This window comes from Ctenopharyngodon idella, chromosome 4 (genome assembly GCF_019924925.1).
Source record: "Ctenopharyngodon idella isolate HZGC_01 chromosome 4, HZGC01, whole genome shotgun sequence".
In the NCBI taxonomy this organism is placed as follows: domain Eukaryota; kingdom Metazoa; phylum Chordata; class Actinopteri; order Cypriniformes; family Xenocyprididae; genus Ctenopharyngodon; species Ctenopharyngodon idella.
The window spans coordinates 6045679-6059276 of NC_067223.1; the positions used below are offsets into that span (position 1 = coordinate 6045679).

General features: G+C 35.3%; 1 long non-coding RNA gene across 12 annotated transcripts in view; it reads right to left on the reverse strand.

Annotated features, from left to right (window-relative positions):
* LOC127511490 (uncharacterized) overlaps window positions 1–13598 on the reverse strand; it is a 226293-nt gene that overhangs the window by 51556 nt on the left and 161139 nt on the right. The gene's annotated exons all lie outside the window — the stretch shown is intronic.

The following is a 13598-nucleotide window of genomic DNA, read 5'->3' on the forward strand; positions in this document are numbered from 1 at the left end:
ACACTGATTTGTGGGGTTTTCTCAGGACCTTGCCCTGTGGATTACTTTTAAAGAATAAAGACAAGTTTACTTCCTCTGGCTTTCTTTAACAAGAGGTCAGGTGGCTCATAGCCAGCAATAAAAAAAAATAGCTGCCCTTTTATACACTGCAAATGTGTTTTACTTCATCTTTTACTCTCAGAGCTCTGCAGGCAGCTGTGTCCAACAAATGCTCCTTTGCCTTTTCACTTAGATGTAGCCAATACTGTTCTTCTCCATTGTGTTCCAGTCACTATATACATCACTGAGGGTCCCATGATAATGCCAACCATCAATGAGACTTGACTTAAACTTGATACCTACACTTAATAGGGCAACTTAGTCTCAACAAAGTACAAGCTAATGAGCTGTTTCTCAGGACTAAAGTACATAGATAATCAAAAAAGCTTGTTTGCTTGCCAAAACTCTCTCTCTCTGCTTTTCTGGCAGCCTCCCAAATACCTAAATGTTTATTATTTTATGTTAATAAAGATGTAATTTCCATAATATCAATGTTAGGCTGAACGGCAACGTCTTGGCTAAGTCACACAAGTTTACTCTGTAATTCATCAGCTGTTTTCAACGCTGAATATCATAAGTGCGTTTTTAGACGCCGAAGTTATGCTCCACATGCTTGAGGCTACTTGTGAATGAAACCATCAATCAGCCACACTTAGACGTGTAGGAGATGGAGATCTCTTCATTGATCGGATTTGTTAATGCACATGGTACACGCAGAAGTGTTTTGCAGGAGCTGAAAACGTTACCATGTGATTGATTGAGGTTTTTGCAGGGATCTAGTTATTCATCATGCTACTAATATTGGATGTGCTAAGATCATTTCCCAAGCGGCTGCTGTGAATCTGTGTTTCGAAGATATCATCTAGAGACTGTGTGCTTTACATTTCCAGTTTGTTTACTTAGACGCATATTAGGACTAAAGAGGGCTGTCAATAGAAAACCACAAGTTACAGTGCTTATGAAACCAGCCTGTGGTCTTTGACTTTGAGCATACAGATGTGATTTATGATCGGTGAATACAATTTCATTAAGTCCTTGTGTTCATTAAAGATGACCTCACATATGAGCTATCCTGGACAAAACACTATGTAAACAGGATTGATGCCAATTGAATTAAAACTGCCTCGACTAAGTTCCCCCTATCGAGATCTCTGAATCTCTCCAGCTCTAAGCTATTGATCAGTCGATTCTATTATCTTTCTGTAGGGACTTATTAGAAAAACTCATCTGAAGACCTCTAGTTCTTATTGATGTTTGCACAAAATGACACTTTGATGGGCCCAGTCTAATATTGACTAACAGATGCTGTACAGCCTTGTTGACAACTTGAGCTCAAATTGTATTTATATTACTTCCATTCGAATATTTCGGCATGTTTTTTATTGGTTTAGTTTGGTTTTATTTTTCTGGTATTGAAAAATGCATTTAGGATCAATACATGCCACACATTTATTTATTAAATTTATTAATTTATTCACAAATACATAATGCAATTCCTACATAAAACAAAGATTACTATGTTTTCATTTTGGGCAATACAACTGTCCTGAAATCATAATGTAGCCTCATTAAAAGAATTAAATGAAAACCATTGAGTATTATCTATTATTATTTGTTATGATAACAGTATTTAAACTTTAGTTTGACTGCTTATTAATATTTGAACAATTTTTGTTCTGCAAATCAGTCATGGTGTGACCATCATGCAGAAAAAGAGACAGGATATCATAAAGGAGACCCCTGCAGACCCTCATGATGACTGTGTGCCATCAATAAGTCTCTTAAAATATCATATAATATGAATGTCATGTGGTGCAACTTCCCAAAAACTTTATTTGTTATTTGTAAAATGAAAAATTGAAAAATGCATATTAAATAATGTGGAAAAATAATGATTAAAGGGTTAGTTCACCCAAAAATGAAAATTCGGTCATTAATTACTCACCCTCATGTCGTTCCACACCCATAAGACCTTTGTTCATCTTCAGAACACAAATTAAGATAATTTTGATAAAATCCGATGGCTCAGTGAGGCCTCTATTGCCAGCAAGATAATTAACACTTTCAGATGCCTAAAAAGGTATTAAAACATATTTAAAACAGTTCATGTACAGTGGTTCAACCTTAATATTATAAAGCAACGAGAATACTTTTTGTGTGACAAAAGTACAAAACAACAAAACAAAATAACGACTTTTCAACAATATCTAGTGATGGCCGATTTCAAAACACTGCTTCGAAGCTTTACAAATCTTTTGTTACAAATCAGTGGTTTGGAGGGCCAAAGTCATGTGATTTCAGTAAAAGAGGCTTTGTTCCGTCATAAGTGTTTCGAAATTTCACTTGACTTTGGCAGTTTGATACGCGATCCGAACCACTGATTCGAAACAAAAGATTCGTAAAGCTTCGAAGCTTCATGAAGCAGTGTTTTGAAATTGGCCAGCAGTAGATGTTGTTGAATAAAGTTATTTTGTTTTTTTTTTGGCGCACAAAAAGTATTCTCGTCACTTTATAATATTAAGGTTGAACCACTGTAGTCGCATGAACTTTTTTAAATATGTTTTTAAATATGTAGACTCATGGTATAAGGAAAATGTCTTTTAATATAATATATATATATATATATATATGTATGTATATGTATGTATATGTGTATATATATATATATATATATATATGTATATATATATATATATATATGTATATGTGTGTGTGTGTGTGTGTGTGTTTTTGTTTTCATTTTTAGTTTTAATCTTTTACTTGCAACACATAACTTTACTTGTAAATGGTATAAAGTGTTTTTTTTTTTTTTTAAACCCATATAAAACCAACATGAATACCAACAGTACATTTCTAAGAACTAAGGCAGCTGGCACGTGTTTTTACATACAAAGTTCTGTCATGAAACTCTAGATACTGCAGGCTAATAGGTCCTTTAACTCAACCTGTTGGTAATCACATCATTATAGGGCACAGCTGATTGGTTCCTGCTGTATCAGTAGCCAATGAGCTTGCGTGCTCAACCTTCAAAATACTAGGGTAGCATTGCCTTAGCAGTGCAGTGCTTCAGAAACCCTTAAAGTTCCCCAGCTCCACCTGTATAGATCTGCTATGGGTAATTCATGTATGCTATATTGTACAGCAGCAGCATGTCTTACTTGCTCACAACAGTGTGTCGTGTATGTATTGGCAGTAGCAAGTCCCATACTTGCTCTGCAGCAGCAATAAAGCAACAGCATAGCAGATTTATTCCGCCAAGACCAAACATATCAACATTGTCATACCCATTACCGTGCCAAACACTCAGAGAGTTGTCATGATAGAATTCTCTTTATCATGGACATACTTATTTGTCAATGACCATTTAATTAAATTAACGATTTGTCTGATAAGAGTACATTTTTGGACATGAGATCAAATGGGTGTTATCATATGTTGTTTGACTAGTCCATCACCTACTACATGGGTCACTTTCAGCAAGTCTGTTAACAGCGTAACGGAGCATATAGTCTTTCAGAAGCACAGAATTAAACTGGAACGCAAACCCCTGTGAGCAGCAGCACTATTCATAGAAAACGGGTGGGAGGACTATTAGGACTGTTCAATAAGGGTTGAGCTGCACTATTTGTGGGTAATGAAGGAAAGCTGGGGGGGGGTTCTGCTGAAAGGGAAATGACAAACCCATTCAACTGGGCAACTCTGAGGGGAATTTGATGAGGTTTGGCTCGATAAAGCTTATGCGTGTTGTTTCAGACTCCCTTTCCCAATCTTATCCTGCTTCTGGTCGGCCGAGGCCTTATAAATGTTATCTGATTGCTGAAAGCTTTTCCAACACATAAATTCTACAGTGAAATTAATCTCTGACTAAATTATTGATGGTACACAAAACCCATCAATTGGAGGGTGAAAACAAAAAAAAAGCACATTAGATAAGCAGAATCAATGGCTCGGCTTCACTCCCAGGTTAAACGTACAGTCTATAGTGCAGAATGAACGATAACACCAATAATAGGTGCCCAAGTCCAAAACTTTCTTTCACAAAAGACCTTTTTGTACACAGCTGTGAACCCATGTCATTGACCTTCGCATCTTCTCTCAGCAGGTTACCATCAGTGGAGAAAAGGTAATACATGATGAATACAAAAACAAGACACACTTGTGTACTTTAAGCACCAACCCCCATTCATTCTCACTGTATGGAAAAGAGCAACCAGAACATTCTTCAACATTTTTCTTTTTGCGTTCCACTGAAGGACAAAAAACATGAAGATGAGTACATTTTTTTTGGGTGAAAAAAAAATTATTTTAAAAGCAGCTGCCCCATGCGTCATACACACCAAATGCTTTTATGTTAAGAAATGATCGTCTTCATTTGCGATATGGCTCCTTCCAGTTCTGATGAAATGAGGGCAGGCCTTTCTACCTATGAATAGCCATAGCTATGAAAAGTTGAAGAGTGGGGGTTGGATGGGCTCTCCCAAACACAAATACAACATCAGCAGAAATATCTTATCTGGAGGGGCCAGAGGGAAATACTACATGAATCACGATTGGTTGAGGGTTGGCGGCTTTCCTGTCAAAATGTTTCCAAGAAATGAAAGCGAACAAACACATCAGAATGAATATTTCATAACACTAGCTAGGGAATCAGGTATAGGAAAGCAAGAACTCTCATGTAAAACATGCCACATAAATTGTCGTTCGGCAAAAAAATTGACATAGACAAATAGAAAATCAGAACCGAATTGCATTCGCGCACACACAAATGTGCTACAATTGATGTGGTGTAACTTTTCTCTCTTCGTCCTCCGCCACCTTTACCTGGAGGAGTGCAATATCAGCTTATTATGGGAAATGTCTATGCAGCAAAACACACAAATAAACTGCCACGGTTTGGTCGACACATTTTTAAAACTTGTTTTAGTTGATGACTATTTCAGCTTTCCAGTTTGATGATGGGTCTTGTGAGGATATAGCTTGCTCCTAATGGCTGGGTCTGGGTTGTTTTTAACCTGACCCTGAATGTTTCGAGGTCAGTGGTTATGAGACCTGCATAGACTGAGCTTTCCACTGGGGTTAACAGTCACAGGCTGACTCAGGATCTGTGGAGCTCAGGGCACTGCTGACCTGCTTTACTATATAGGAGCTAATGACTATTATGCGGCGCAGCTGGCTAATGCAGCATCTGGCTTCTCACATAAGGAAATGATAAAGCAGTCTGGAAACAAATGAAACTGCTCCTTATGACATATAGACACATATAAATACATAAACACTGCAGTTTCAAAATAACTGTTAAACATACTTGCATTTGTAAGCCTTGTTCAAAACCTTGTGCATTCTGCATCCCTACACAGCATTTTAAGGCATCATGGGCATGCTTGCTGTTGTTGTTGTTGTTGTTGTTGTTAACAATAATTATAATAAAAAAAAACTATTTAGTATTGATAATAATAATAAACTTCATAATGTAATAACCGATAATATACAATATAGCTTAATTCTGCCAAATTCAAGGGTATCCCATTACACTTATGGCGCTTTTCCACTACATGGTACAGCTCGGTACGGCACAGTATGGCTCACTTAAATAGTACCACCTCGGTTGAGGTTCCAAGCGTGCCGTACCGATACTTATTGTGACATGTAAACGCTGCAGATCACTGATTGGTCAGAGAGAATCGTCACTACCAGTGTCATTGGATTTGAAACACGAGACACCAAACCCACTAGATTTAAATAGTCAGTAACAGCCACTACAGTATCATTTGTTCGTGCGACTTTTTTTAAATGACTTGCTTTAAACGACCATCGCACGCAGCTTGAAAAAAGAAATAGCTGTATCGTGGTCAGTAGATGAGGTGCAGACTGGTAGCTGAGGAGCGGATCCACGGCAGTAAAGGCGGTGCAACTATAACAATCAGTCTATAATCCCACCCACTTTGAAGCGATACTAAACTGCAGTGGAAAAGCAAATCAAAAGTAAGAAAGCCGTGCCGAGCCGTGCCGTGCCGAACCGAGCCAAGCCGTTACACGCAGTGGAAAAGCGCCATTATGGGATTAAAAACTTTAGGATCAGTAATTTGTTCGTAATTTTATTTATAAAAAAATACTTTTATTCAGCAAGGACACATTAAAATGATTATAAATGATATTAAAGACTGATTTATTTTAACTTTCTATTCATTAAATAATCCTGAAAAAAAAAAAATGCATCACGGTTTCCTGTTTAAAAAAAAAAAAAAAAGCAACAAGAATTTTTAACATTTTATCAGTGTTAAAAATGGTTAAGCAGAACAGTAAAGAAGATTTTTAGCTGAAACCGTGGTCCTCAGTGATTCATATAATGGAAGTCAATGGCTGCCGTCATTTTGAAGTTCAAAAACACACATGCAGCAAAACAAAATTAATACCTGCGGCTCCTGACGATACATTTTATCGTTTCACTTCTTAAGACTTCAGTGTATCGTCAGGAGCCGGCAGGTATTAATTTTGTTTTGTCTGCATATGTTTTTTTTTGTTTTGTTTTTTTAAATCTCAAAGTGGTGGCACCCATTGACTTCCATTATATGAATCACCAAGGACCACGGTTTTAGCTAAAAATCTTCTTTATAGTTCTACTTAAGAAAAAAGTTACCTACATTTTGGATGGCCCGAGGGTGAGTAAATTAACAGCAAATCTTCATTTTTTGGGTGAACTATCCCTTTAATGTTGAAAAAAAAAAAAATCTTACCATGGCTTAATGTAGCATATTGAAACTGGAGGACCAAATTCAGTATGCAAATTACTGATTACCCATGCACGTTATACTGCATCTCTGTAAATGAAACTACAGTTCATTTATAACCAAAATTTATCCATTTATACAATGCACTTCCAAAACCAAAACCATTTTTTATATTCTTTGCACTGTTCTTGATATTTTGTGCAACAGTAACTCCACTCAGTGTTCATTAAGGCCTCACAACTTATTTTAAATGTATTTTTTTTTTTTCATATATGAGTGCACTGAAAGTAACTTTTTTTTCATCTTTTCATCTCCATAATAGTGTTTCCCTGTTGTTTTGGAAATGGATACATTTTATCACTGATATGACAAATGATTTATTTTTAAAAGTCAGATTTAAAACTGTTGGAGAATATAGATATTCTTCATTATTTGTCAAACAGCAAAATAGAATTTGAATTACAGTATGTACAGTGTTTTCTGAATTTTTAAATTGCAGTGTACATTGTTTATTATAAACGGGTAGAATCCGCAGCTCAGTACTCACTCATGAGTACTTTTAAATAGTGCTCTTTTACTCCTACTCAAGTAGTTTTTTGGACAAGTACTCTACTCACACTACATATTTTGGAATGGCACTTTTTACTTAAGTATATTTTTTTCAGTACTCTTTCCACCCCTGCCTGTGTGCTTCACTTGCCTGTGTAGAGCTTTCCAAAATCAGTCACACATGAGGTTCCACTTCAGTTTGTATGCCTACATTTTAGTTTGGTGCCTACAATGACAGTAGACAGCAAGGGTCTCACTTGGCTTTGGAACAGAGCTACGCTGAACAATTCAGCTGTTATGTTGACAGTTCAGGAGCTTTTGTACAAGGCTTTCATAAACTCCATGTCATATTTAATCACGTTTAAAATCAGTGCGTTCATTCTCAAACTTTAATTTTTGGGGAGAGCATATTTCAAGTCCCCTCACGAGAGCAGACTGAGGCACACTGTAATGAGATTCAACATTTCTGCCTGTGGTCTGGTCTGAGTGGATGTAAGAGTAATTTGGGCTTATGGCTGTCAGCGCTGACCAGGTCCTCCCCAGAATCCATAAACAGAACCGCAAATCAAATTCCACATTTTTTACTTAATATGCTGGACGTGAAGGGAAAACTAGGTGACAGCAAAAGAGAACCCAAGAGATGGAGGTAGAAACAGACAGAAGAAGGGAGGAAGAGAGAAAGACAGAGATTAAAGTTATATTGTAAAATGACTGCAGCATTAAGGGCTTAATGGGGCTTGCACATCTCAAACACTCAAGGGTCAGTTTTAGTTTTAACATGTCTATAGCCCTAACATCACAGTTATTCCTGCCTCAAATGCATTAGTGGTGTGTCCTCAATCCACTATCAGCTCTAACCCCCTTAAAACCGGAACAACAGAGAGGCTGCCCTGAGATAAATGTGAGAATTTTAAGCCATTACGTTTGCTCCACTGGTTCAATGAGACCTAGGGAACCAGTAGAGCTGCTAAGCAACACAATGATATTTCTGGGTGTCTAGTGGGCGGTTCACATCACTACAGGAGGAAAGAAGTGTGTTTGGCTTTTTAGAGTTTCAGACTTCTTAGTAAAATAGTTAAAAGGCTTTTTAAAGAAGGTTTGTGTGGCTACTTTGTGTGGAATAGCCTATGTAAGGCACATTTTTACAGACTTACATCAAGCTTATTCTTTGAGTATTTTTTTTTTTTCTCTTCTTTTTTGAGACAGTCTGAAGATCTTGGCAGGGTGATGACATATATCTGCTGCTGGACATACATCAACATGCAAATTAGAGCGCCATTTACAGCCCCTGTCATGTAAATCAGAGGCTGTGTCTCCTGAACTCTTTCCAAAAGACCTTCATCAACACAGCCATCACACTCCCTGCTGCTGCACTCTATAGATAGTGTTCAGCAAAGTTGGAGAAAGATTGAGAAATGCAGAGGAAAAGGGAGATAATGGAGGAAAGATAGAGGGTCTGGATCATATTTCACTTCAAAATAATAATAAAAAAAACATTGTAGCATGGCATGAAGTCTCTTTTTAGATTTTAAGACCATATATATATATATATATATATATATATATATATATATATATATATATAATATGCACACACACGCACACACATATATATATATATATATATATATATATATATATATATATATATATAAAATTAGGGCTATCAAACAATTAATCGCGATTAATCGCATCCAAAATTAAAGTCTGTGTTTATTTAATATATGTGTGTACTGTGTATAATTAGTAAGTATTTTTAAATACACACACATGTATATATTTAAGAAATATGTATATGGTATACTGTAAATATATTTATATAATTTAGATTATATACAAATATTTTAAGTATAAATATAAAATTTTTTCTTAAATATATAGATGCATGTGTGTGTATTTATATATACATAATAATTATACATAGTACACACACATGTAAACACAAACTTTTACTTTTGGATGCTATTAATCGTGATTAATCATTTGATTTTATATATATATATATATATATATATATATATATATATATATATATATATATATATATATATATTATTAGTTTAAATGTTTGGGGTCAGTAAGATATTTTTGAAAGAAGTCTCTTATACTCACCAAGGCTGCACTTATTTGATTAAAAAAAAAAAAAATACAATAAAATACAGTAAAACAGCCATATTGTGAACTTATATTTTAAAATAACTGTTTTTATGTTAACATATTTTAAAAGGTAATTTATTATATTACATTTTATAGTATATTACGTAATTTGCCTGTGATGGAAAAGCCGAATTTTCAGCAGCCGTTACTCCAGTGTCCTTCAGAAATTATTCTATGCTGAACAGTTGTGCTGCATAATATTTTTGTGAAAAATATTAAATACATAAATGTCACAATTTAATGTGTCCTTGCTGAATAAACGTATTTAACTTACTGACCCCAAACTTTCTCCAACATTTTTTTTTCAATTGTCATAGAAATAATGCAAAAAAATAAATATCTTTTTCTTTTGATTTGGGGTGAAATATGACCTAAACATCTCTTGTGAGAAAAGAGGGGTCAGCTCAGGCAGAGAAATAAATCGGGCTGAAGTCACACATTCAGAGGTCTCATAATTCAGCACCAGTCACAGGGTGAGCGCATAGTTTTCTATTATCCTCTGAAAAGGCTCACAAATACAAATATATGAGACATATTATAAGAAACATAAAACTCTGACGCTTGTGCTAAACAGTTTATTAATGTAATGGTTGTCTTTCCAGATAGGCCTTCAGCTACATATTTTTACCATGTTCTTTATTGGTGAAGGAACTATAAATACAGAAACCGATCCGCATCTCAGTCAATCCCGGGTGGTACTTCCCCATAAGAGCAGTGCTATAAAATACAAACATTAGCCAGGCTGAAATCAATACAAAAGCAGCCACTGACTAAACCAAAAGGGGATGCTACAAAATATCAGTAACAGGACGATTATACCCAGTATTTGCTTGATAAAATTTTTCCTTTTCATGTTTGCTCTCTCCTGAGACTTGAGCAGCAGAGGTATTGAGACTATACGAAGCTCTGGAATCAATAAGATACTCAAACAGTTGATTCACATCTGCGGCTGGCTTTTAAATCTAACAATTTTTGCTTGTATGTGAAATAAATAGACAGCTGCTGCAGAATTATGAGCTGAGGTGCATTTGAGAAAAAAGCAGAACCCAGCTGGACTCTAAAAGCTGAATGACGCACTAAAAACAGAAGAGCTCTGAACATGAAGTCTTTCCTGTATGCAGGTACATCACTTTCATTCTCTCACTGAAAGCTTGCACTGCTTATGAAGTTATGTCAAATCTTGCGTGGGCTACTATGGGGATTATGGGTAAAGAACAAAGTAGCAAAGGTTGGCTTCCTTTAGCACGGTGTTGCCGTGGTGATGGATCTGAGTGCCCTTTGGAGAGAATCAAAGGTATAAACACAGTGATATTGTGAAATGTCACAATGACAGTTATGTAATAAATCAATGCTACTCGTGTCTATGTGCTCACAATCTTGCTTGGCCCTCCTTTGTACCTGTAATGCTCAGCTTTGGCTTAAGTTATAATTGATTATTGGTAAAGAATTAGTATAAGAAAGTAAAAAAGGGAGAGAATGAATGGAGGAGAGAGTTAATAATGCAATTAACTTTAGGCAAAGCTGTAAGATTTAAGGGATTGAACTAGAGATGAGAGCATATAAACAATACAGAGACTGTGATTATTTCATTGATCCTTAATTAAATATAATATTTATCAACGGTGAGGCAGATTTAAGGATTTACAGAAAGGATTCAGAGAAAAATCGTACTATTGCAGGCCTAATTTCACTGCCAATTTTTTCTATCTGCTTTAATTGATTTAACAGAATGAATGAATGAATACTGCTATTGATTACTTTGTCTAAAGTCAACAAATAATGGGCATTCTGTTCTTATTTCTCTTCTAAAAGCCACAGTTATGTTTCATTTGCCTACTTCTTGGCCCTCATATGTCTTCATATTTCTCATAAGTCTAAATGTCACTCGTAACGATTCATCCATAGCCCTTTCCTCCATACAAAACTTCAATAAATAACCTTGTTGTATTCGCTCACCCTTTTTTCATAGTGCTAGGTTAAAAGTCAACATGAAACTGCATTTGCAACCCATTTTATTTTATCTATTGGGAATTGACTGGATTGTGAGATGTGGGTGTTCCATAGTAGAATGAAGCCAAACCTGAATGTGAGTTTGTGGATTGTGGAGAGCCTCTTTGCTTGTTTATTCAGATCTATCTTTTATACACTATCATTGCTGTGACTTTTATTTACATTAACCAGGGCTTGACACTGAAGCCTGCAAATAAATTTGTTTTCAATTGCAGTAATTTCAGTTGCAGTCAAGAAAGGAATCTTTGAATGGACACCTTGCAATGCCATATGAAAATTACTGCATAACAAGATTATATTCAACATAATCCTTATAATAATAATAATAATAATGCTATTTAATATGACAAAATATAATTGGGTGGTTTCCAGTAGGCAAATGTGAATGGAATGTGAACGATACTAATTTCAAGCCCTTTTAACATGATCTAGTATTAAATTACTGCATTACTACAAACTGCACTGAATACTGTAGCTATTTGTCTGCTGAAAAGGAGTCAATGATGTGACGGGTCTTTTTTTTTTTTGCCCAAAGGCCTTAACAATAATAATAAAAAACAAAGATATGACATCCAAAGTATGTAAGGTAGTACAACTAGATCTCTTTTATTGAATCCAAAAGGTTTTAATTATATTTTGCTACATATAAAGGTATTTTAAAGGTTTTGAAGTGTCAAAAGGTCATTCGGTTTAACCGTCCAAAGACCAATACAGCCATTTCATTTGTAATTAAAATATCTTAAAGTGTAATAAATGTTTATATTTTTTATTGTGGCATGATTTTATAACATTATATATCAAAATGGTGCAAAATGATATTAAAATTATGTATAGAAGTCGTTGCTTTGTTATGAGAAAGAATGTCCGGAAAAAAGAATTTCATTGATGTCATTTGGAATAACCAATATAAAGGGACCATTTTGGATCAAGTCATGCGGTCAATATCATGTGACAGGATGTGACATCATTCAGACACCTGCAAAGAACCACATGGTTGTGAAGCAAAGACATCAGGTCATTTGGTACAACCGCTATAAAGCATGGAAAAATGTTAACATTTTAAAGTCCCCCTGTGGTGAAAATCAAGTTTTTAATGTTGTTCATGTGTCTATCTGGTGTTTTTAACATGCTTTAAGACAAACCATGTGCAAATTCATAAGTCAACACCATTGCTGAGTATTTTCTCTTTAAAACTGAGGTAAACCAAAGACAGTCTCAAACCCGTGGTTTGAAATCGCTGGTGTTTCTGACGTCATAAACTACCTTGTAACCAATCACGTCAACGTGCCGGTGGGGTTTAGCATATCATTAACTGACCGCTCAAGGGAGTCTCAAAAGGAAGATTATACCGGTATATTTTTCTGTTGAAAAATCTGGTAGATTTAGCAATATGGCGGGTGTATGATGCATATTACGATGTTATGATGAACTATATGCCTTTCTCTACTGACGATTGTTCAAAGTGTTTCTAAGGATACTGATACACGGTTTGTGTAACATTAGCAACACAATATTAGCTGTTTGATAATGTAGTCAAGCAAAATGCTAATCATATTAATTACCGTTATGCGTCCGACGTTGTAAAGAGCGTTGTGCAGCGTTTACCTCAGTACTTGACCGAGTGGATCTCGTCTGAGCTTGTGCGAGTGAGTGGAGGCGGGGCTAATTATCATATTCATAGATCCATGTATATTAAATGCAGCAAGGGTGTAAAGTTACATTCAAGTTTTTTAAGGCATTAAGAATTTTTTTTTTCACAGGAAAAATGTTTAAATATGTAATTTTGGAGATCAAAGACGAGTTTTAAGGGATAAAATGATTGACTACAGGGGGACTTGTACTGTCATTCGGTATAACCAAAAGTGTTATTCGGTAAAACCAAAATTTTGTTTAAACCGAATGACTTTTTTGGTGACAAATTTTGTCAGTCTTGTAAAAAAATGACAAAAGCAGTGTTATAAAAACCACATAATCTCATTGTTAACACTTAATAAAACTTCAAAATTAATTATATCTCCATTATGTTTTTTTTTGTTTGTTTTTATATTTTTAAAAACCTTAATCGTCAATGACCCAAAGACAGTCGTTTCTGAGGCGGAGCTTACTAAATTTTGA